The sequence below is a fragment of the Pongo abelii genome, chromosome 23 (genome assembly GCF_028885655.2).
Source record: "Pongo abelii isolate AG06213 chromosome 23, NHGRI_mPonAbe1-v2.0_pri, whole genome shotgun sequence".
NCBI lineage: Eukaryota > Metazoa > Chordata > Mammalia > Primates > Hominidae > Pongo > Pongo abelii.
In genome coordinates this window covers 10,641,117-10,666,869 of record NC_085929.1, presented here as the reverse complement: position 1 = coordinate 10,666,869, position 25,753 = coordinate 10,641,117, and positions in this window count along the sequence as shown.

Genomic DNA, 25,753 nt, shown 5'->3' with positions numbered 1-25,753 from the left:
TCCACGTTCCATTCCACATTCCTTTCCACCTTCCATTTGCTGTTGCATTCCAAGTTCCATTCCAAGTTCCATTCCATTCCACCTTCTATTCCACACTCCATTCCTTTCCATTACACTTTCTGTTCCACATTCCATACAACATTCCATTCCACTTTCCGTTACTTTCCATTCCACATTAAATTCCACATTCCATTTCACATTCTATTCCACATTCCATTCCACGTTCCATTCCGTTCTATTCCACGTTCCATTACACATTCCTTTCCACATTCCATTCCACATTCTATTCCATTACATTCCATTCTACATTCCTTTCCACATTACATTCAACATTCCATTGCATTCCATACCGCGTTTCATTCCACATTCCATTTCACTTTCCATTCCACCTTCCATTACATTCCATTTCATGTTCCATTTCATTCCATTCCACATTTCATTCCACATTCCATTTCATATTCCATTCCACCTTCCATTCTATTCCATGCGTTTCCAAACCTCATTCCATTCCATTCAATTCCACTTCCCATTCCATTCAATTCGTCATTCCATTCCATTCCTTTCCACTTCCATTCCATTCCATTCCTCATTCCACAGCATTCCATTCCTTTCCAATTTTAATTCCACATTCCATTCACATTCCATTCCCTTCCATTCCACATTCCATTCTCCGTTCCATTCCATTCCACTCCAAATTCCTTACCACTCAATTCCATTCCATTCCATTCCATTCGACTTTCCATTCCACATTCCATTCCATTCCATTCCAAATTCCATACTATTCCCTTCCATTCCATTCGAAATTCCATACCATTCCATTCCATTCCATTCCTGATTGCTTTCCACTATGTTTCACCTTCTATTCCACATTCCATTCCATTCCTTTCCATTCCACATTCCATTCTACATTCCATTTCCTTCCATTTCACATTCCATTCCTTTATATTCCACATTCCATTCCATTCCATCCCACATTCCATTCCACATTCCATTCCATTACATTCTGTTCACATTCTGTTCCATTCCACATTCCATTCCTCGTTCCATTACACAATCCGTTGTATTCCACTTCACATTCCATTCCACAATGCAATCTATTCCATTCCACGTTCCGTTCCACATTGCATACCACATTCCATTCCATTCCGTTCCGCATTCCATTCCGTTCCAATGCACATGCCATTCCATTCCATTCCACATTCCATTCCACTTTCTATTCCTCCTACCATTCCGTTCCATTCCACGTTCCGTTCCACATTCCATTCCAAATTCCATTCCGGTCGATTCCACATTCCATTGCATTCAATTTGACATTGCTTTCCACATTCCATTCCATTCCATTCCACATTCCATTCCATTCAATTCCACATTCCACTCCACATTCTATTCCACATTCCATTCCACATTCCATTCCATTCCATTCCACATTCTATTCCATTCCATTCCACATTCCATTCCACATTATATTCCACACTTCTTTCCACATTCCCTTCCATTAAATCCAAATTTCATTCAACTTTCTATTCCACTTTCCATTCCACAATGCATTCCATTCCATACCACTTTCCTTCCACATTACATTCCACATTCCAGTCCACATTATATTCCATTCTATTCCACATTCCATTGCAGATTCCATTCCACATTCCTTGCCATTCCATTCCACATTCCATTCCACATTCCATTCAACATTCCATAGCACATTCCATTCCATTCCATTCCACATTATATTCCACAAGGAACTCCATTACTTTTCACATTCCATGCCACATTCTTTTCAACATTCCAATCCATTCAATTCCACTTTCCAATGCAAGTTACATTCCATACCATTCCACGTTCCATTCCACGATCCATTCCACATTCCATTCCACATTCCATTTCACATTCCTTTCCATTCCATTTCACATTCCATTCCATATACCATTCCACTATATTGCATATTCCATTCCACATTCCATTCCTCTTTGCATTCCTTTCCATCCCACATTACATTCCACATTCCATTCGTTTCCCTTCCACGTGGCAATCCACGTTCCATTCCACTTTCCATTCCACATTCCATTACACTCCATTCCACATTCCTTACCATTCCATTCCATTCCATTCCACAATCAATTCCATTCCATTCCACATTCCGTTCCACATTCCATTCCACATTCCATTCCATTCCAATCCACATTCCATTGCATTCCATTGCACATTCCTTTCCACTTTCCATTCCCTTCCATTCCACATTCCATTCCATTCCATGTTCCCTTCCAAATTCCATTCCACATTGCATTCCTCATTCCATTCCATTCCATTCCACATTCCACTCCATTACTTTCCATTCCATTTCAAATACCATTCCACTTTCCATTAATTTCTATTCCTTTTCATTCCACATTCCAATGCATTCCATTCCACATTCCATTCCATTCCAATCCACATTTCATTCCACATTTTATTCCATTCCATTCCACATTCCATTCCACATTCCATTCCACGTTTCCTTCCACATTCCATTCCATTCCTCATTCCATTTCACATTCCATTCCACATTCCATTCCACTCCTTTCCACATTCCTTTTCACTTTCCATTCCACTTTCCATTCCACAATCCATTCCACATTCCCTTCCATTCCATTCCACACTGTATTGCAAGATCCATTCCATTCAATTACACGATAAATTCCATGTTTCATTCCACATTCCATTCCACATTCCATTCCACCTTCCAATGCATTATATTACACATTCGTTTCCACTTTCCATTCCATTCCATTGCACATTTTGTTCCACATTGCATTACACATTGCATTCCACATTCCGTTCCACATTCCATTCCATTCCATTCCACATTCCATTCCGCATTGTATTCCATTCCATTCCATTCCATTTCACATTCCATTCCACCCTGCATTCCACATTCCAATCTATTGAATTCCACATTCCATTCCACATTCCATTACTTTCAATTCCACATTTCGTTTCACATTCCATTCCGCATTCCAGTCCACATTCCATTCCATTCCATTCCACATTCCATTCCATTCCTTTATATTCCTTTCCATTCCATTCCACGTGCCAGTCCACATTCCATTGATTCCATTCTACGTTCCATTGCAGATATCATTCCATGCCACTCCACGTTGCATTCCACATTCCATTGCATTCCATTCCAAGTTCCATTCCACACTCCATTCCACATTCCATTGCACATTCCTTTCCCTTCCTTTCCACATTCAATTCCACATTCCATTTAACATTCCGTTACATTCCACTTCACATTCCATTCCAGAATCCAATCCATTCCATTCCACATTCCATTCCACATTGCATGCCACATTCCATTCCATTCCATTCCACTTTCCATTCCACATTCCATTCCTTTCCTTCCCACATTCCATTCCACATTCCAATCAATTCCATTCCGCGTTGCATTCTACGTTCAATTCCAGGTTGCATTCTACGTTCCATTCCACTTTCCATTCCATTCAAATCCACATTCCATTCCATTCCATTGCACAATCCTTTCCACTTTCCATTCCTCATACCATTCCGTTCCATTCCACATTCCATTCCACATTCCATTCCGTTCCATTCCACATTCCATTGCATTCCATTTGACATTGCTTTCCACATTACATTCCATTCCATTACACTTTCAATTCCATTCAATTCCAGATTCAACTACACATTCTATTCCACATTCCATTCCACATTACATTCCATTCCATTCCACATTCTATTCCATTCCATTCCACATAACATTCCACATTATATTCCACACTTCTTTCAACATTCCATTCCATTCCCTTCCACGTGGCATTCCACATTCCATTCCATGTTCCATTCCACATTCCATTACATTCCATTCCACATTCCATTCCGTTCCTTTCCACATTCCATTCTTTTCCACATTCCATTCCACAACCTTTTCCATTCCATTACACATTCCATTCCATTCAATGCACATTCCTTTCCACATTCCATTCCACATTCCATTGCACGTTCCATTCCATTCCATTCCACATTGCTTTCCATTCCATTCCACGTTCCATTCCACTCAATTCCACATGTCATTCCATTGCACTGCATTCCACATTCCACTCCATTCCATTCGGCATTCCATTCCATTCCATTCCATTCTATTCCACTTTCCATTCCATTCCATTCCACATTCCATTCCATTCCATTCCACATTCCACACCACATTCCATTCCACATTCTGTTACACTTTCCATTCGATTTCATTCCTCGGTCTATTCCACTCCATTTGACATTCCATTGTACGTTCCATTCCATTCCATTCCACAATCCTTTCCATTCAATGCCTCATTTCTTTCCATTCCATTGCATTCCACATACCATTCCATTCCATTCCCATTCCATTCAATTCCTTTCCATTCCATTCCACATTCCATTTCATTCCATTCCACATTCCATTCCATTCCATTCCACATTCCATTCCATATTCTTTTGCACGCTCCATTCAGTTCACGATCCATTCCATACTACATTCCAGATTTCATTCCACATACCATTACACGTTCCATTCGAGCGTCCATTCCACTTTCCATTGCTCGTTGCATTCCATTCCATTTTGCGATCCATTCCACATTCCATTCCATGCTCCATTCCACATTCCATTCCGCATTCCATTCCACATTCAGTTCCATTCCATTCCACATTCCATTCCAGATTCCATTACACATTCCATTCCATTCCATTTCTCATTCCATTCGGCATTCCATTCGACATTCCATTCCACATTCCATTCCACACTCTATTCCATTCCATTCCACATTTCATTTCCATTACATACCATTCCATTCCACATTCCATTGCATTCCATTCTATTCCACATTCCATTTCTAATTGCATTACATTACATTCCTTATTCCATTCCACATTGCATTCCACATTCCATTCCACGTTCCATTCGATTCCATTCCATTTCACTTTCCGTACCATTCCATTCCACATTCCATTCCACTCAGTACCATATTCGATTGTAGATGGCATTCCATTCCATTCCATTCCACATTCCATTTCACAATCTATTCCATTGCATTCCACATTGCATTCCACATTCCTTTCCACATTCCATTCCACATTCCATTCAATGTTCCATTCCACATTTCGTTCCATGCTCCTTTCCAAGTTCCATTCCATTCCATTCCATTGCATTCCACGTTCCATTTTGCATTCCATTCCCCATTCCATTCCACGTTCCATTTCACAATCCATTCCACATTCCATTCCATTCCACATTCCATTCCACATTCCTTTCCATTCCATTCCAGATTCAATTCCTTATTACAATCCATTCCATTCCACATTCCATTACACGTTCCATTCCACAATCCACTCCACATTCCATTTCACGTTCCATTCCATTCCATTCCACCTTCCATTCCACTTTCCATTCCATTCCATTCCCCATTCAATTCCATGTTCCATTCCACATTCCATTACAAATTCCATTCCATTGCATTACACATTCCATTCCACATTCTATTCCATTCTATTCCACATTCTATTCCATTCCATTCCACGTTGCATTCCATTCCATTTCATTCCACATTTCATTCCATTCCATTCCGCACTCCATTCCATTCCATTCCATTCCATATTCCATTCTAATCCATTCCATTCCATTCCACATTTCTTTTCATTTCATTCCATTCCACATCATATTCCATTCCATTCCATGTTCCATTTCTTTCCATTCCACATTCAATTCCATTCCATTCCTCATTCCATTTCACAGTCCATTCCATTCCATTCCACATTCCATTCCATTCCCCATTCTTTCAACATTACATTCCACGTTCCATTCAAAGTTCCATTCCACGTTCCATTCCATTTTCCATTCCATTGCATTCCATCTTCCATTCCTTTCAATTCCATATTCCATTCCATTTCGTTTCACATTCCATTCCACTTTCAATTTCACATTCCATTCCACATTACATTCCACATTTCATTCCATTCCATTCCATTCCTTTCCATTCCACATTCCATTCCATTCCAGTCCACATTCCATTCCATACCATTCCACATTCCTTTCCATTTCATGTGACATTCCATTTCATTTTCCATTCCACATTCCTTTACATTCCATTCCACTTTCCATTCCATTCCATTCCACATTCGATTCCACATTCTGTTCCACGTTCCATTACTTTCCATTCCTTTCCAAATTCCATTCAATTCCATTCCTCATACCATTCCATTCCACATTCCATTCCATTCCATTCCATTCTACATTCCGTTCCACATTCCATTCCATTTCATTCCACAGTCCATTTCAAATTCCATTGCATTCTATTCCACATTCCATTCCACATTCCATTCCATTGCATTCCACATTCCATTCCATTTCGTTCCACATTGCTTTCCATTCCATTTCATTCCATTCCATTCCATTTCATTGCACATTAGATTCCTTTCCATTCCGTTCCACATTCCCTTCCATTCCATACTGATAACCATTCCATTCCATTCCACATTCCATTCCACATTGCATTCTTTTCCATTCCAGATTCCGTTGCACATTCCATTCCACATTCCATTCCACAATCCCTTCCGTTCCATTGCACATTCCTTTCCATTCGATTCCACTTTCCATTCCACATTCCATTCCATTCCTTTACACATTCTATTCCATTCCATGCCACATTCCATTCCATTGCACGTTCCATTCTAAAAGCCATTGCATTCCATACCACATTCCATTCCACATTTCATTCCGTTCCATTCCACATTCCATTTCACATTCCATACCATTCCATTTCACGTTCCATTCCACAGTCCATTCCATTCCATTCCACATTCCATTCCATTCCCTTCCACATTCCATTCCATTTCTGTCCATTCCATGACATTCCATATTCCATTCCACATTCTGTTCCATTCCACATTCCATTCCATTCCAAGCCGTTCCACATTCAGTTCCGTTCCACATTCCATTCCATTCCATTGCACATTCCATTCTGCATTCCATTCCATTCCGCATTCCATACACTTTTCCATTCCATTCCATTGCACATTCCATTCCATTGAATTCCGCTTTCCATTCTAATCCATTCTACGTTCCATTCCACTTTCCATTCCAATATCTATTACACTGCCATTCCATTCCATTCCACGTTCCATTACACTTTCTATTACAATACTTTCCACATTGCAGTCCACCTTCCATTCCACATTCCAGTCCACATTCCATTCCATTCCATTTAATTTCACATGCCATTCCATTCCATTCCACTTTCCATTCCATTCCATTTCACATTCCATTCCACTTCATTCCATTCCACATTCTATACCATTCCACATTACATTCCATTCCTTTCCACATTCCATTCATATCCATTCCGTTGCATTCCATTCCACATTCCATTCCATTCCATTTCCTTCCACTTTCTAATCCATTCCACATTCCATTCCATTCCATTCCAGATTTCATTTCATTCCATTCTACATTGCATTCCATTTCAATCCATTCCACATTCTATTCCATTACACAGTCCATTCCATTCCACATTCCACACCACATTCCATTCCACATTCCATTACATTACATTCCACCTTCCAATCGATTCCACATTCCATTTCATTACATTAAAGATTCCACTCCACATTCCATTCCATTCCCTTCCATTGAATCCCACATTCGATTCCATTGCATTCCACATTCCATTTCACATTCAATTCCATGTTCCTTTCCACATTCCATTCCTCGTTCTGCTCCACATTCCATTTCACATTCCATTCCATTTTCCTTTCCATTCAATTCCATGTTTCATTCCACATTCCATTCCATTCCATTCCACTTTCTTTTCCACATTCCATTCCACATTCCATTTCACATTGCATTCTGTTCCATTCCACAATTCGTTACACAATCCATTCCATTCCATTCCGCTTTCCATTCCACATGCCATTCAACATTCCCTTCCACATTCCATTCCGTTCCACATTGCATTCCACATTCCTTTCCATTCCATTCAATTCCACATTGCATTCCACATTTCTTTCCATTCCATTTCACATTCCATTCCACATTTGATTCCACTCCATTCAACTTTCCATTCCACGTTTCATTCCACATTCCTTCCCACATTCCATTCCACTTTCCATTCCTTTCCATTCCACGTTCCATTCCACGTTCCATTAGACATTCCATTCCACGTTCCATTCCATGTTCCATTCCATTACATTCCACTTTCCCTTTCATTCCACATTCCATTCATTTCCATTCCACATTCCATTCCACAATACATTGCATTCCATTCCACATTCCATTCCGTATTCCATTCCATTCCATTCCATTCCACATTTCTTTGCACACTAAATGCCATTCCATTCCACATTCCATTGCACATTCCTTTCCACGTTCTGTTCCATGTTCCATTCCAGGTTCCATTGAACGATCCATTCCATGCCATTCCACCTTCCATTCCATTCCATTCCGCGTTCCATTTCATTCCCTTCCAAATTCCATTCCACATTCCGTATCACATTCCTTTCCACATTCCATTTAACCTTCTATTCCATTCCATTCCATTCCACTTTCCTTTCCCTTCCATTCCACATTCCATTGCATTCCACTACACATTCCATTCCACATTATATTCCACATTCCATTCCATTCCATTCTATTCCACGTTCCATTCCATTCCATTCCACGTTCCATTCCATTCCATTCCATTCAACATTGCAAACTTTTCCATTCTACATTCCATTCCATTCCACATTCTATTCCATTGCATACCACATTCCATTCCATATTCCATTCAACATCCATTCCATGTTCCATTCCATTCCATTCCACGTTCCTTTCCACTTTCCATTCCATTCCATTCCACTTTCCATTCTACATTCCATTGCACATTCAATTCCACTTTCCATTGCACAATCCATTCCACGTTTCAATCCAGGTTCCATTCCAAGTTGCATTACACATTCAATTCAATTCCATTCCACTTTCCAGTCCAAGTTCTATTCCAGTATACATTCCACATTCCATTCCGCATTCCATACCCCATTGCATTCCATTCCATTCCACATTCCATTGCACATTCCCTTCCACATTTCACTCCATTCCATTCCACATTCCATTCCATTCCATTCCACATGATATTCCATTTCATTCCACATTGCATTACTCATTCAATTCCACTTTCCCTTCCACATTCCATTCCATTCCATTCCACGTTCCATTCCATTCCATTCCACGTTACATTTCATTCCTTTCCACATTCCATTCCACATTCCATTTCACATTCCATTCCACATTCTGTTTCAGATTCCATTCCATTCCACATTCCATTCCATTCTATACCGCATTCCATTTCATTCCATTTCACATTCCATTGCTTTCCATTCCACATTCCATTCCACATTCCATTCCACATTCCATTCCACATTCCATTCCATGTTCCTTTCCAGTCCATTCCATTCCACATTCCTTACCATTCCATTCCACATTCCATTCCACGTTCCATTGCATTCCATTCCACTTTCCATACCGTTCCATTCCACATTCCATTCCATTCCATTCCATCCATTGCATATTCCGTTCCATTCCACTCCATTCCACCTTCCATTCCACATTCCGTTCCATTCCACTCCATTCCACCTTCCATTCCACATTCTTTTCCATTGCATTCCACATTCCATTCCATATACCTTTCCACATTCCCTTCCACATTCCATTCCACGTTATATTCCACATTCTATTCCACATTCCATTAAATGTTCCTTACCATTTCCTTTCACGTTCCATTCCCTTATATTACACTTTCCATTTCATTCTATTCCATGTTCCATTCCACATTGCATTTCACATTGCATTCCACCTTCCATTCCTTTCCATTCCCCAGTCTATTCCCCACTGCATTCCATTCCACTCCACTTCAAAATTCCATTCAATTCCACATTCCTTTCCATTCCATTACTTTCCATTCCACATTCCATTCCATTCCACTTCACATTCCATTCTATTCCATTCCATTCCACATTCCATTAAATTTCATTCCACATTACACTACATTGCATTACACATTCCATTCCATTCCATTCCACATTCCATATCATTCCATTCCTTTCCACATTATATTAAATTCCATTCCATATTCCATTCCATTCCAAATCATTCCATACCATTCCACATTCCATTCCACCTTCCGTTCCCTTCCATTACACATTCCATTTCATTCCATTACACATTCCATTCAGCGTTCCATTCCACGTTCCATTCCACGTTCCATTCCATTCCTTTCCACATTCCATAAATTTCCATACCATTCCACATTACATACCTTTCCATTCCATTTCATTCCCGATTCCATTCCATTCCATTACACATTCTATTCTAAATACCATTCCATTACTTTCTACATTCCATTCCACATTCCATTCCATTCCATTCCACATAACATTCATTTCAATTGCACATTCCGTTCCTTTCCAATCCACATTAAATTCCACATTCGATTCCATATTCCCTTCCACATTCCATTCCACGTTCCATTCCACTTTCCATTCCACGCTCCATCCCATTCCATTCCACGTTCCATTCCACATTCCATTCCACATTCCATTCCACGCTCCATTCCACATTCAATTCCAACTTCCATTCTACGTTGCATTCCATTCCATTACCCTTTCCATTCCCAGTTGCATTCAATTCCATCCCACATTCCACACCACATTCCATTCATTTCCATTCCACATTCCATTCCACAATTTCCATTGCACACTGCATTCCACATTGCATTCCATATTCCATTCCATTCCATTCCACATTCCATTTCACATTCCATTCCGTTCCATTCCACGTTCCATTCCGTTCCATTCCACATTCCATTCCACAATTTCCATTCCACATTGCATTCCACATTGCATTCCATTTTCCATTCCATTCCATTCCACATTCCATTCCACATGCATTCCATTCCAGTCCACATTCGATTCCACATTCCATTCCATTCCATTCCACATTCCATTCCATTCCATTCCACATTCCATTACATTCCATTCCTCATTCCATTGCATTCCATTTTACATTCCATTCCATACCACGTTCCATTTAATTCCATTCCATTACCTTCAATTCCTTTCCACATTCCATTCCTTTCCATTCCATTCCAATCCATTCCGCTTTCCATTCCATTCCACATTCCATTCCATTCCATTCCATTCCACATTCCATTCCATTGCATTCCACATTCCATTCCATTCCATTCCACATTCCATTTTTTGCATTGCATTCTACATTCGATTTCACATTCCATTCCATTCGATTTCAAATTGCATTCCATTCCATTCAACATTCCTTTCCACATTCCATTCCATTCTGTTCCACATTCCTTTCCACCTTCCATTGCATTCCATACCACATTCAATTACATTCCATTCCTTATTCCTTTCCATTCTATTTCACATTCCATTCCATTCGAAGTCCTATTTATTTCCAATCCTTTCCATTCCATTCCATTCCACATTCCATTCCCTTCCACATTCCAATTCATTACATTCCACGTTCCATTCCACATTCCATTTCACATTCTTGTCTACTTTGCAGTACACCTTTCATTCCACGTTATACTACATTCTATTCCACATTTCATTCCACTCCGTTCCACATTCCATTCCTTATTCCATTCCATTCGATTCCACATTCCATTCCATTCCATTCCACATTCCATTCCACTTTCCATTCCACATTCCATTCCACTTTCCATTCCATTCCAGTCCACATTCCAGTCCACATTCCATCAGATTCCATTAAACATTTCATTCCACATTCCATTCCATTCCATTCCAATCCACTATCGATTCCTTTCCACATTCCATTCCTCATTCCATTCCATTCCATACCAGATTCCATTCCGTTCCAAATCCTGTTCAATTCCATTCCATTCCACGTTCCATTCAATTCTATTCCACGTTTGATTCCACTCCATTGCACGTTCCATTTCATTCTACATTCCATTCCCGTTTGCATTCCATTCCATTCCACATTCCATTCCATTCCATTCGTCATTCCATTCCATTCCATTTCACATTCCATTTCATTCCAAATTCCATTCCATTCCATTCCATTGCATTCCATTCTACATTCCATTCCATTCCATTCAACATTTCATTCCATTCCATGACATTCCATTCCACATTCCTTTCCAATCCATCCCACATTTCATTCCATTCCGCATTCCATTCCTTTACACATTCTATTCCACATTCTGTTCCATTTCACATTCCATTCCATTGCTTTCCATTCCACATTACATTCAATTCCATTCCATTCCACTTTCCATTCCATCCCATTCCACATTCCAATCCATTCCATTACACTTTCCTTACCATTCCATTCTACATTCCATTCCACATTCCATTCCACTCCATATTCCATTCCACATACCATTCCACATTCCTTTCCATTCGTTTCTATTCCATTCCGCATTGAATTCCACATTCCTTTCCATCCCATTCCACATTCCAATCCATTCCATTACACTTTCCTTACCATTCCATTCTACATTCCATTCCACATTCCATTCCACTCCATATTCCATTCCACATACCATTCCACATTCCTTTCCATTCGTTTCTATTCCATTCCGCATTGCATTCCACATTCCTTTCCACTCCATTTGACATTCTATTCCACATTCCATTCCATTCCATTCCACATTGCATTCTTCATTTCATTAAACTTTCCAGTCCACGTTCCTTTCCACTTTCCATTGCACGTTCCTTCCCATTACATTCCACGTTCCATTGCATTCGAAATTCCATTCCATTCCATTCCACTTTCAATGCCATTCCATTCCACATTTCTTTCCATTCAATTCCATGGTACATTCCGTTCCACATTGCATTCCATTCCATTCCACTTTCCATTCCATTCCATTCCACATTCCATTCCATTCCATTCCATTCCACATTCCATTCCATTCCATTCCATTCCACATTCCATTCCATTCCATTCCATTCCACATTCCATTACATACCATTCCATTCCACATTCCATTCCATTCCAATAAAAATTCCACTCCACGTTCCATTCCATGTTCCTTTCCATTCCGTTTCGCGTTATATTACACATTCAATTCCATTTTATTTCACGTTCCATTGCAGATTCCATTATACATTCCATTCAACATCCCATTTCATTCCATTTCACATTCCATTCCACATTCCATTCCATTCCACATTCCGTTCCACATTCCATACTATTCCACATTCCACTCCATCTCCCATTCAATATTCCATTCCACTCCTTTTCATATTCCATTCCACATTCCATTTCATTCCATTATAGATTGCATTCCTCATTCCATTCCACGTTGCTTTCCACATTCTATTGCATGTTCCATCTCTTTGCATTCCACGTTCCATTCCATTTCATTCTCCGTTCCATTCCATTCCATTCCACCTTCAATTCCATTCAATTCCACGTTGCACTCCACGTTCCATTCTACGTTTCTTTCCATTCCATTCCACGTTCCTTTCCATTCCATTCCACGTTCCATTACACATTCCCTTCCATTAAATTGCCTTTCCTTTCCAGATTCCATTCCACATTCCATTCCACATCCCTTTCCAATCCATTCCACATCCCTTTCCATTCCATTCCACATTCCATTCCCTTCCATTCCACATTCCACTCAAATCCATTCCACATTCCATTCCACATTCTCTTCAATTCCATTCCACTCCATTCTACATTCCATTACACATTCCATTCCTCATTCCAATCCATTTGATTCCACATTACATTACATTTCATTCCACAATCCATTACATTCCATTCTTTATTCCATTGCATTGCATTTTACATTCCATTCCATTCCACGTTCCATTTAATTCCATTGCATTCCATTCATTTCCTTTCCTCATTCCATTCCTTTCCATTCCACATTCCAATCCATTGCACTCCATTCCAATCCATTCCACATTCCATTCCATTCCATTCGTCATTCCATTCCACTCCATTCAACGTTCCATTCCACATTCCGTTCCAAATTCTAATCCACGTTCCTTTCTACATTCCATTCCACTTCCTACTACATTATATTTCACATTCCGTTACAATCCGTTCCACTTTCCATTCCGCATTCCATTCCATTCAATTCCACATCCCATTGCATTCCATTCCACATTCCATTCCATTCCATTCTGCATTCCATTCCACATTCCATCAGATTCCATCACACATTCCATTCCACATTCCATCCAATTCCATTCCATTCCACATATCATTCGTCTCCATTCCACATTCCATTCCATTCCATTCCATTCCATTCACCATTCCATTCCATTCCATTCCATTCCAAATTCCATTCCATTCCATTCTACATTCCATTCCGTTGCATTCCTTTCCATATTGCATTCCGTTCCACATTCCATACCATTGCATTTCACTTTGCATTCCATTCAATTCCATTCCTCATTCCATTCCACTTTGCATTCCATTCCATTCCACTTTCCATTTCATTCCATTCCACTTTCCATTCCATTCCATTCCATTCCACATTCCATTCCATTCCACATTCCATTCCACATTCCATTCCACATTCCCCTCCATTCCTTTCCACGTTCCATTAAACATTCTACAGCACATTCCATTCCATTCCATTCCACAATCTTTCAACATTCCATTCCACATTGCTTTCCATTCCATTCCACACACCATTCCACATTCCTTTCAACAATCCCTTCAACATTCGATTCCATTCCATTCCACATTCCATTCCACATTCCATTGCATTCCACTCCACATACCATTCCATTCCTTTCGACATTCCATTCCACATTTCATTCTATTCCATTCCACATTCCATTCCACATTCCATTCCACATTCCTTTCCACATTCCTATCCATTCCATTCCACACTCCATTCCACATTGAAATCCATTCCATTCCACATTCCATTTCACGTTCAACTGCACGTTCCATTGCACGTACCATTCCATTCCATTCCACGTTCCATTGCATTACATTCCATCTTCTCTGCCATTCCGTTCGACGTTCCATTCCACTTTCCATTCAACGTTCCGTTTAATATTGCATTCCACATTGCTTTCCACGTTCCATTCCATTCCATTCCATTTTCCATTGCACTTTCCACTGCGTTCCATTCCACATTCCGTTTCTCGTTCCATTCACTTTCCATTCCATTCCATTCCATATTCCATTCCACATTCCATTACACATTCCATTCCATTCCATTCCACATTCCATTCCACGTTCCATTCCATTCCATTCCGCATTCAGTTGCATTCCATTCCACATTCCATTCCATTCTATTCCACATTCCATTGCATTCCTTTTAACAATCCATTCCACTTTCCATTCCATTGCACTTTCCATTCCACAATCAATTCCACTTTCCAATCCACGTTCCATTCCAATCAATATTCCATTCCATTCCAGTCCACATTGTATTTCGTTCCACATTCCATTGCATTCCATGTCCCCTTCCATTCCATTCCACATTCCATTCCATTCCTTTCCACAATCCATTCCACTTTCCATTCCATTCCATTCTATTCTACAATACATTCCACTTTCCATTCCATTCCATTCTATTCCACATTCTATTCCACATTGCATTCCACGTTCCATTCCATGTTCGATTCCACGTTCTACTCCATATTCCATTCCACGTTCCAATCCATTCCAATCCATTCCTGATTCCTTTCCTTTCCATTCCACATTCCAAATTCCATTCCATTCCATTCCATTCCGCATTCTATTCCACATTCCATTCCAATCCATTCCACATTCCATTCCACATTCCATTCCATTCCATTCCACATTCCACACCATTGCATTCCACCTTCCATTCCATTCCATTCCACGTTCCATTCCACGTTCCACTCCACGTTCCATTCCACGTACCATTCCATGTTCCATTCCACTTTCCTTTCCATCTTTCATTCCATTCCATTAAATTACATTACACATTCCATTCCATTGCATTCCACATTCCATTCCACATTCCATTCCACATTCCATTCCGTTACATTCCACATTCCTTTCAACACTCCATTCCACATTTCATTCTACATTCCATTCCGTTCCATTCCACATTCTATTCCACATTCCATTCCATTACATTCCACATTCCGTTCCACATTCCATTCCATTCTATTAAACATTCCATTGCATTCCATTCCACTTTTCATTCCACATTCCATTCCACTTTACCTTTCACACTCCTTCCACATTACATGTCATATTCTATTCAATTCCATTCCCCATTCCATTCCATTCCATTCCACATTCCATTCCACATTGCATTCCATTCCTTTCCACATTCCATTCCACATTCCATTTCACTTTCCATTTCATCACATTCCACTCGCCATTCCATGTTCCAATCCACGCCCCATTACATTCCATTCCACGTTCAATTCCATATTCAATTCCATTTAATTTCACGTTCCATTCTACGTTCCATTCTACATTCCATTCCGTTGCATTCCACATTCCATCCCACACTCCAATCCGTTCCATTCCACATTGCATTCCAAACTCCATTCCACATTCCGTTCCACATTCATTTACAAATTCCATTCTGTTCCATTCCACATTCCATTCCCCAATCCTTTCCTCATTCCATTCCACATTCTACCCCGTTGCATTCCTCATTCCTTTGCACATTCTGTTCCATGTTACATTCCATATTCCTTTCCATTCCATTGCATTCCACAGTCCTTTCCACATTGCATTCCACGTTTCATTCCACTTTCCATTCCACGTTCCATTTCATTCCATTCCACATTCCATTTCACAATCCTTTCCTCATTCCATTCCACATTCCATTCCATTGCATTCCTCATTCCTTTGCACATTCTATTCCATATTACATTCCATATTCCTTTCCATTCCATTCCACTTCTTTCCACATATCATTCCATTCCATTCCACATTCCTTTCCACATTGCATTCCACGTTTCATTCCACCTTCCATTCCACGTTCCATTTCATTCCATTCCACATTCCATTCCATTCCATTCCACATTCCATTCCATTCCATTCCATTCCATTCCACATTCCATTCCACATTCCATTCCTCATACAATTACATTCCATTCCATTCCACGTTCAATTCAATTCATTGCCATATTCCATTTCATTCCATTCCGCATTTCACTCCACATTCCATTCCATTCCATTCCACATTCCATTCCATTCCATTCCATTCCAGTACACATTCCATTCAATTCCATTACATTGCCCATTCCATTTCATTCCATTCCATTCAACATTCCATTCCATTACATTTCACATTCCATTCCACTGCATTCCATTCCACATTCCATTCCATTCCATTCCACATTCCATTCCATTCCATTCCACATTCCATACCATTCTATTTCATAATACCTTCCATTCCATTCCACATTCCATTCCATTCCATTTCTCATTCCATTCCTTTCCATTCCATGTTCTGTTCCATGTTCCACTCCACGTTCCATTCCAGGTTCCATTCTTTGTTCCATTCCACTTTCCTTTCCACATTCCATTTGATTCCATTCCATTCCATTCCACTTTCCATTCCATTCCATTCCACATTTCATTCCACATGCCATTCCACATTCCATTCCACATGCCATTCCACATTCCATTCCATTCCACGTTCCATTCCACATTCCATTGCATTCCATATTCCATTCAATTCCATTTCATTCCACATTCCATTCCATTCCATTCCGCATTTGATTCCATTCCATTCCACATTCCATACCATTCCATTACATTTCATTCTGTATTGCATTCTATTCGATTCCACATTCTATTCCACATACCTTTCCACTCCACTCCACATTCCATTCCATTCATTTCCACATTCCATTCCTTTCCAAACCACATTATATTTCACATTCCATTCTGTGTTCCATTTCACGATCTACTCCACGTTCCATTCCATTTCATTCCACGTTCCATTCCATCTTCCATTCCACTTTCCATTCCACATTCCATGACACGTTCCATTCCATTCCATTCCGTGTTTCATTCCACTTTCCATTCCATTCTATTTCACGTTCCATTCCACATTGCATTCCATTCCATTCCCCATTCCATTCCAAATTCCATTCCTTTACATTCCACTTTCCATTCCACATTCAATTCCACATTCCATTCCATATTCCATTACATTCCATTCCAAATTGCATTTCACATTCCATTCCACATTCAATTCCATTCCATTCCACTTTCCTTTCCATATTGCATTCCATTCCAGACCACATTCCATTCCACATTCCATTCCATTCCATTCCTCTTTCCAATCCCTTCCATTCCACATTCCATTCCACATTCCATTCCATTGGATTCCAGATTCCATTCTTCATTCCAATCCATTCCATTCCAAGTTCCACTCCATGTTCTATTCCACAATCCATTCCACATTCCATTCCACGTTCCAATCCATTCCTTTCCACTTTCCATTCCACTTTCCATTCCATTTAAATTCCACTTTCCATTCCACATTCCATTGCCCATTGCATTCCACATTCCATTGCACATTCCATTCCACGTTCCATTCAACGTTCCATTCAACGTTCCGTTCCACGTTCCATTCCACTTTCCATTCCATTCCATTCCACGTTCCATTCCACATTCCATTGCCCATTCCATTCTACGATCCATTCGACATTCCATTCCACTTTCCATTCCATTCCGTTCCCCAATCCATTCCACATTATATTCCAATTCATTCCACGTTCCATTCCACATTCCATTGCACATTCCATTCCATTCCATTGCACATTCCATACCATTCCATTCCATTCCATTCCACAATCAATTTCATAACTTTCCACATTCCATTCTAGATTGCATTCCTTTCCATTCCACATTCCGTTCCATTCTATTCCATATTGCATTCCATTCTATTCCACATTCCATTCCACTTCCCTTTCCACATTCCTTTCCTCATTACATTCCTCGGTTCATTTGACTTTCCATTCCACGTTCAATTCCATTCAACTCCAAGTTCCATTCCTCATGCTCTTCCATTACATTCCACTTTCCTTTTCACATTCCATTCCACATTCCATTCCACATTCCATTCAACCTTCCATTCCACATTCCATTCCATTCCATTCCACTTTCGATTCCAAATTCCATTCCATTCCATTCCGCATTGCATTAAACATTCCATTCCATTCCATTCGAAATTGCTTTGCAGATTGCATTCGATTCCATTCTACACTCCATTCCACATTAGATTCCATTCCAATCCTCGTTCCATTCCACGTTACATTCCACATTACATTCCACGTTCCATTCCACATTACATTCCACATTCCATTCCGCGTTCCACTACATTCTATTCCACGTTGTATTCAACATTCTATTCCAATCAATTTCATGATCCATTCCATACTACATTCTACATTCCATTCCACATACAATTCCACGTTCCATTCAACGATCCATTCCACGTTGCATTCCATTCCATTTCGTGTTCCATTCCACATTCCATTCGATGCTTCTTTCCACACTCCATTCCACATTCCATTCCGTTTCATTCCACATTCCATTCCACTTTCCATTCCATTCCATTTCTCATTCCATTCGACATTCCATTCCACCTTCCACTGCACATTCCATTCCACATTCTATTCCATTCCATTACACATTTCATTCTACATCCCATTCCATTCAATTCGACATTCCATTCCATTCCATTCTATTCCACATTCCATTCCTCATTTCATTACATTCCATTCCACATTCCATTCCATATTGCATTCGATTATATTCCCTTCCCCATTCTGTACCATTCCATTCCACTTTCCATTCCATTCCGTTCCATGTTCCATTGAACATTCCATTCCATTCCGTTCCATGTTCCATTGTACATTCCATTCCATTCCATTCCATTCCACATTCCATTTCACAGTCCATTCCATTGCATGCCACATTCAATTCCACATTCCATTTCACAATCCATTCCACGTTCCATTCCACATTACATTCCACATTCCATTCCACGTTCCATTCCATGTTTCATTCCATTCTATTCCACGTTGCATTCCACGTTCCATACCATTCCCTTCCACGTACCATTCCATTGCATTCCACGTTCCATTTCATTCCATTCCATCTTTCATTTCGCCTTCGATTTCACATTCCTTTCAACCTTCCATTCCTTTCCAGTCCCCATTCTATTCCCCATTCCATTCCTTTCCTTTCCACTTCCCATTCCATCCAATTTCACATTCCTTTCTATTACATTACATTCCAGACCACATTGCATTCCATTCAATTCCGCATTCCATTCCATTCCATTCCAAATTCCATTAAGTTCCATTCCACTTTCCATTCCATTCCATTACATATTCCATTCCATTACATTCCCTTCCATTTTCCATAACATTCCATTCAATTCCAGATTTTATTCCATTCCATTCCACTTTCCATTCCATTCCAATCCATTCCATTCCATTCCACTTTCCATTCCATTCCATTCCACGTTCCATTCCATTCGACATTTAATTCCAGCCCATTCTATTCCATGTTCCATTTCATTCCATTCCACTTTCCATTCCATTCCATTGCAAGTTCCACTCCATTCCATTCAAAGTTCCATTCCATTCCATTCCACTTTCCATTCCATTCCGTTCCAAACCATTCCACATTCCATTTCATTCCACATTCCATTACACTCCAATTCATTATACGTCCCATTCCATTCCATTCCATTCCATTCCTGATTCCATTTCATTCCACATTCCATTCCACTCCACTTTCCATTCCATTCCACGTTCCATTCCATTCCATTCCACGTTCCTTTCCATTCCAACTTCCATACCATTCAATTCAACTTTCCATTCCACATGCGATTCCATTGCAACTTCCATTCCATTCCATGTTCAATTCCATTCCACATTCCATTCCATTCCATTCAATTCCACATTCCATTCCATTCCACATTCCAATCCATTCCATTCCACATTCCATTCCACATTCCATTCCATTGCATTCCAGATTCCATTCCACATTCCAATCCATTCCATTCCACATTCCACTCCATGTTCTATTCCACAATCCATACCACATTCCAATCCACGTTCCATTCCATTCCATTCCACTTTCCATTCCACTTTCCATTCCTTTCCATTCCACGTTAAATTCCACAATCCATTGCCCATTGCATTCCAAGTTCCATTGTACATTCCATTCCACATTCCATTCAACGTTCCATTCCACGTTCCATTCCGCGTTCCATTCCACTTTCCATTCCATTCCATTCCACCTTCCATTCCACATTCCATTGCCCATTCCATTCCACAATCCATTCCACATTCCATAACACTTTCCATTCCATTCCGTTCCCCATTCCATTCCACATTATATTCCATTTCATTCCACGTTCCATTCCACATTCCATTCCACATTCCATTCCATTCCATTGCACATTCCACAACATTCCATTCCATTCCATTCCACAATCCATTCCATAAATTTCCACATTCCATTGCAGATTGCATTCCATTCCATTCCACATTCTGTTCCATTCCTTTCCACATTCCATTCCATTCCACTTTCCAATCCATTCCATTCCACATTCCATTCCACATTCCATTCCATTGCATTCCAGATTCCATTCCACATTCCAATCCATTCCATTCCACATTCCACTCCGTGTTCTATTCCACAATCCATCCCACATTCCCATCCACGTTCCATTCCATTTCATTCCACTTTCCATTCCACTTTCCATTCCTTTCCATTCCACTTTCCATTCCACAATCCATTGCCCATTCCATTCCACGATCCATTCCACATTCCATAACACTTTCCATTCCATTCCGTTCCGCATTCCATTCCACATTATATTCCAATACATTCCACGTTCCATTCCACATTCTATTCCATTCCATTGCACATTATATAACATTCCATTCCATTCCATTCCACAATCCATTCCATAAATTTCCACATTCCATTCCAGATTGCCTTCCATTCCATTCCACAATCTGTTCCATTCCATTCCACATTAAATTCCATTCTATTCCTCATTCCATTCCACATTCCATTCAAGGTCCCTTTCCACATTTCTTTCCTCGTTACATTCCACCATCCATTCCACATTCCATTCCACGTTCAATTCCTTTCAATTCCAAGTTGCAATACTCATTCTATTTCATTCCATTCCACATACCTTTTCACATTCCATTGCACATTACATTCCACGTTATATTCTGTTCAAGTCAACATTCCATTCCACGTTCCATTCCACATTCCATTCAACCTTCCCTTCCACATTCCATTCCATTGCATTCCACTTTCGATTCCAAATTCCATTCCATTCCATTACGCATTGCATTAAGCATTCCATTCCATTCCATTCCAAATTGATTTGCACATTCCATTCCATTCCATTCTACACTCAATTCCACATTAGATTCCATTCCAATCCTCGTTCCATTCCATGTTCCATTCCACATTAGATTCCACATTCCATTCCACGTTCCACTCCATTCCATTCCACGTTGCATTCAACATTCCATTCCATTCAATTTCCCGATCCATTCCATACTACATTCCACAATCCATTCCACGTTCCATTCGACGATCCATTCCACGTTGCACTCCATTGCATTTCGCTTTCCTTTCCACATTCCATTCCATGCTTCATTCCGCATTCCATTCCACATTCCATTCCATTTCATTCTACATTCCATTCCACATTCCATTCCATTCCATTTCTCATTCCATTCGACATTCAATTTCACATTCCATTCCACATTCCATTCCACATTCTATTCCTTTCCATTCCACATTTCATTCTACATTCCATTCCATACTATTCCGCATTCCATCCATTCAATTCTGCATTCCATTCCACATTCTTTTCCACATTCCATTCCATTCCATTCTATTCCACATTCCATTACATTCCATTCCTCTTTGCATTACATTCCATTCCACATTCCATTCCACGTTCCATTCGATTACATTCCATTCCCCATTCCGTACCATTCCATTCCACATACCATTCCATTCCATTCCACATTCCATTGTACATTCCTTTCCATTCCATTCCATTCCACATTCCATTTCACAATCCTTTCCTTTGCATTCCACATTCAATTCCACATTCCATTCCACATTCCATTCCACGTTCCATTCCACATTCCATTCCACATTCCATTCCACGTTCCGTTCCAAGTTCCATTCCATTCCATTCCACGTTACATTCCACGTTCCATACCATTCCCTTCCACGTTCTGTTCCATTGCATTCCACGTTCCATTTCATTCCATTCCATCTTCCATTCCGCCTTCCATTTCACATTCCTTTCCACCTTCCATTCCTTTCCAGTCCCCTTTCTATTCCCCATTCCATTCCATTCCTTTCCATTTCCCATTCCATCCAATTCCGCATTCCTTTCCATTGCATTTCATTAAATACTACATTGTATTCCATTCAATTCCGCATTCCATTCCATTCCAAATTCCATTAAGTTCCATTCCACTTTCCATTCCATTTCATTACAGATTCCATTCCATTCCATTCCAAATTCCATACCATTCCATTCCATTCCACATTCCATACCATTCCATTCAATTCCACATTCTCTTCCATTCCATTCCGCATTCCATTCCATTCCAATCCATTCCATTCCATTCCACTTTCCATTCAATTCCATTCCACGTTCCATTCCATTCGACATTTAATTCCAACCCATTCCATTCCACGTTCCATTCCATTCCATTCCACTTTCCCTTCCATTCCATTGCACATTCCATTCCATTCCATTCCAAGTTCCATTCCATGCCATTCCACTTTCCATTCCATTCCATTCCAAACCATTCCACATTCCATTTCTTTCCACATTCCATTCCATTCCATTTCATTCATCGTTCCATTCCATTCCATTCCTGATTCCATTTCATTCCACATTCCATTCCATTACACTTTCCATCCCATTGCACGTTCCATTCCATTCCATGTTCCATTCCATTCAACTCAACTTTCCATTCCACGTACCATTACATTGCAGCTTCCTTTCCTTTCCACCTTCTATTCTATTCCACATTCCATTCCATTCCATTCCATTCCACATTCCATTCCATTCCACATTCCCTTCCTCTTTCCATTCAATTACTTACCACAATTCATTCCATTGCATTACACGTTCCATTCCATTCCATTCCACGTTTCATTCCACATTCCATTCCATATTCCATTCCACGTTTTAATTGACGATCCATTCCACTTTCCATTACACATTCAATTCCACAACATTTCAGATTCCATTGAACATGCCACTCCATTCCATTCCTCTTTCCATTCCACTCTATTCCACACTAAAGACCACATTCCATTCCATTCCATGCCACATTTCATTCAACTTTCCAGTGCATTGCATTCCATTCGATTCCATTCCATTGAATTCCATTCCACATTATATTCAATTCCACAATCCATTCCTCATTCTGTTCCATTCCATTCTACATTCTATTCCATTCCATTCAACATTCCATTCCATTCCACATTCCATTTCATTCCATTCCAAATTGCATTCAACATTCTTTCCCACATTCCATTCCATTCAGTTCCACATTACATTCCCGATTCCATTCCATTCAATTCCAGATTCCATTCCCCATTCCATTCCACATTCCATTCCCCATTCCATTCCATTCCATTCCACATTCCATTCCATTCAATTCCACATTCCATTCCCCATTACATTCGACATTTCTTTCCCCATTCCATTCCATTACATTCCACATTCCATTCCACAATCCATTCCACAATCCATTCCATTCCACTCCACGTTCCATTCCACAATTCATTCCACTTTCCATTCCTTTCTATTCGACATTCCATTCCACATTCCATTCCATTCCATTCCACATTCCATTCCATTCCATTCAACATTCGATTCCACTTTCCATTCCACTCCACTCCATATTCCATTGCATTGCATTCCAGATTCCATTCAACGTTCCATTCCGCGTTACATTCGACTTTCCATTGCACATTTCATTCCTTTCCATTCCACTTTCCATTCGACATTCCATTCCATTCCACTCAACTTTCAATTTAACATTCCATTCCACCATTCATTCCATTCCATTCCACATTTCTTTCCACATTCCATTCAACATTCCATTCCACATTCCATCCCATTCCATTCCACATTCCATTCAGCAGTCCATTCCATTCCTTTCCGCATTCCATTCCACATTCCTTTCCATTCCTTTCCACATTCCTTCCACGTTACATACCTCGTTCCATTCGACGTTCCATTCCCCATTCCATTCTATGTTCTATTCCATTGCATTCCAAGTTCCATTCCATTCCATTCCACGTTCCTTTTCATTCCGTTTCACATTCCATTCCACATTCCATTTCAGATTCCATTCCACATTCCATTTCACATTCCATTGCATTCCATTCCATTCCATTCCGCATTCCATTGCATTCCAATCCACATTCCATTCCATTGCTTTCCAAATTCAATTACATTCCTTTCCACATTCAATTCCATTCCATATCACATTCCATTCCATTCCAATCCATTAGATTCCACATTCCATAGCATTCCATTCCATTCCACATTCCATAATATTCGATTACATTCCACATTCCATTCTTTCCATTCCACTTTCCATTCCATTCCATTCCACATTCCATTGTGTTCCATTCTATTCCACATTCCATTAAACATACCTTTCCCTTGACTTCCAGATTCCTTTTAATGCCGTTAGATTGCAC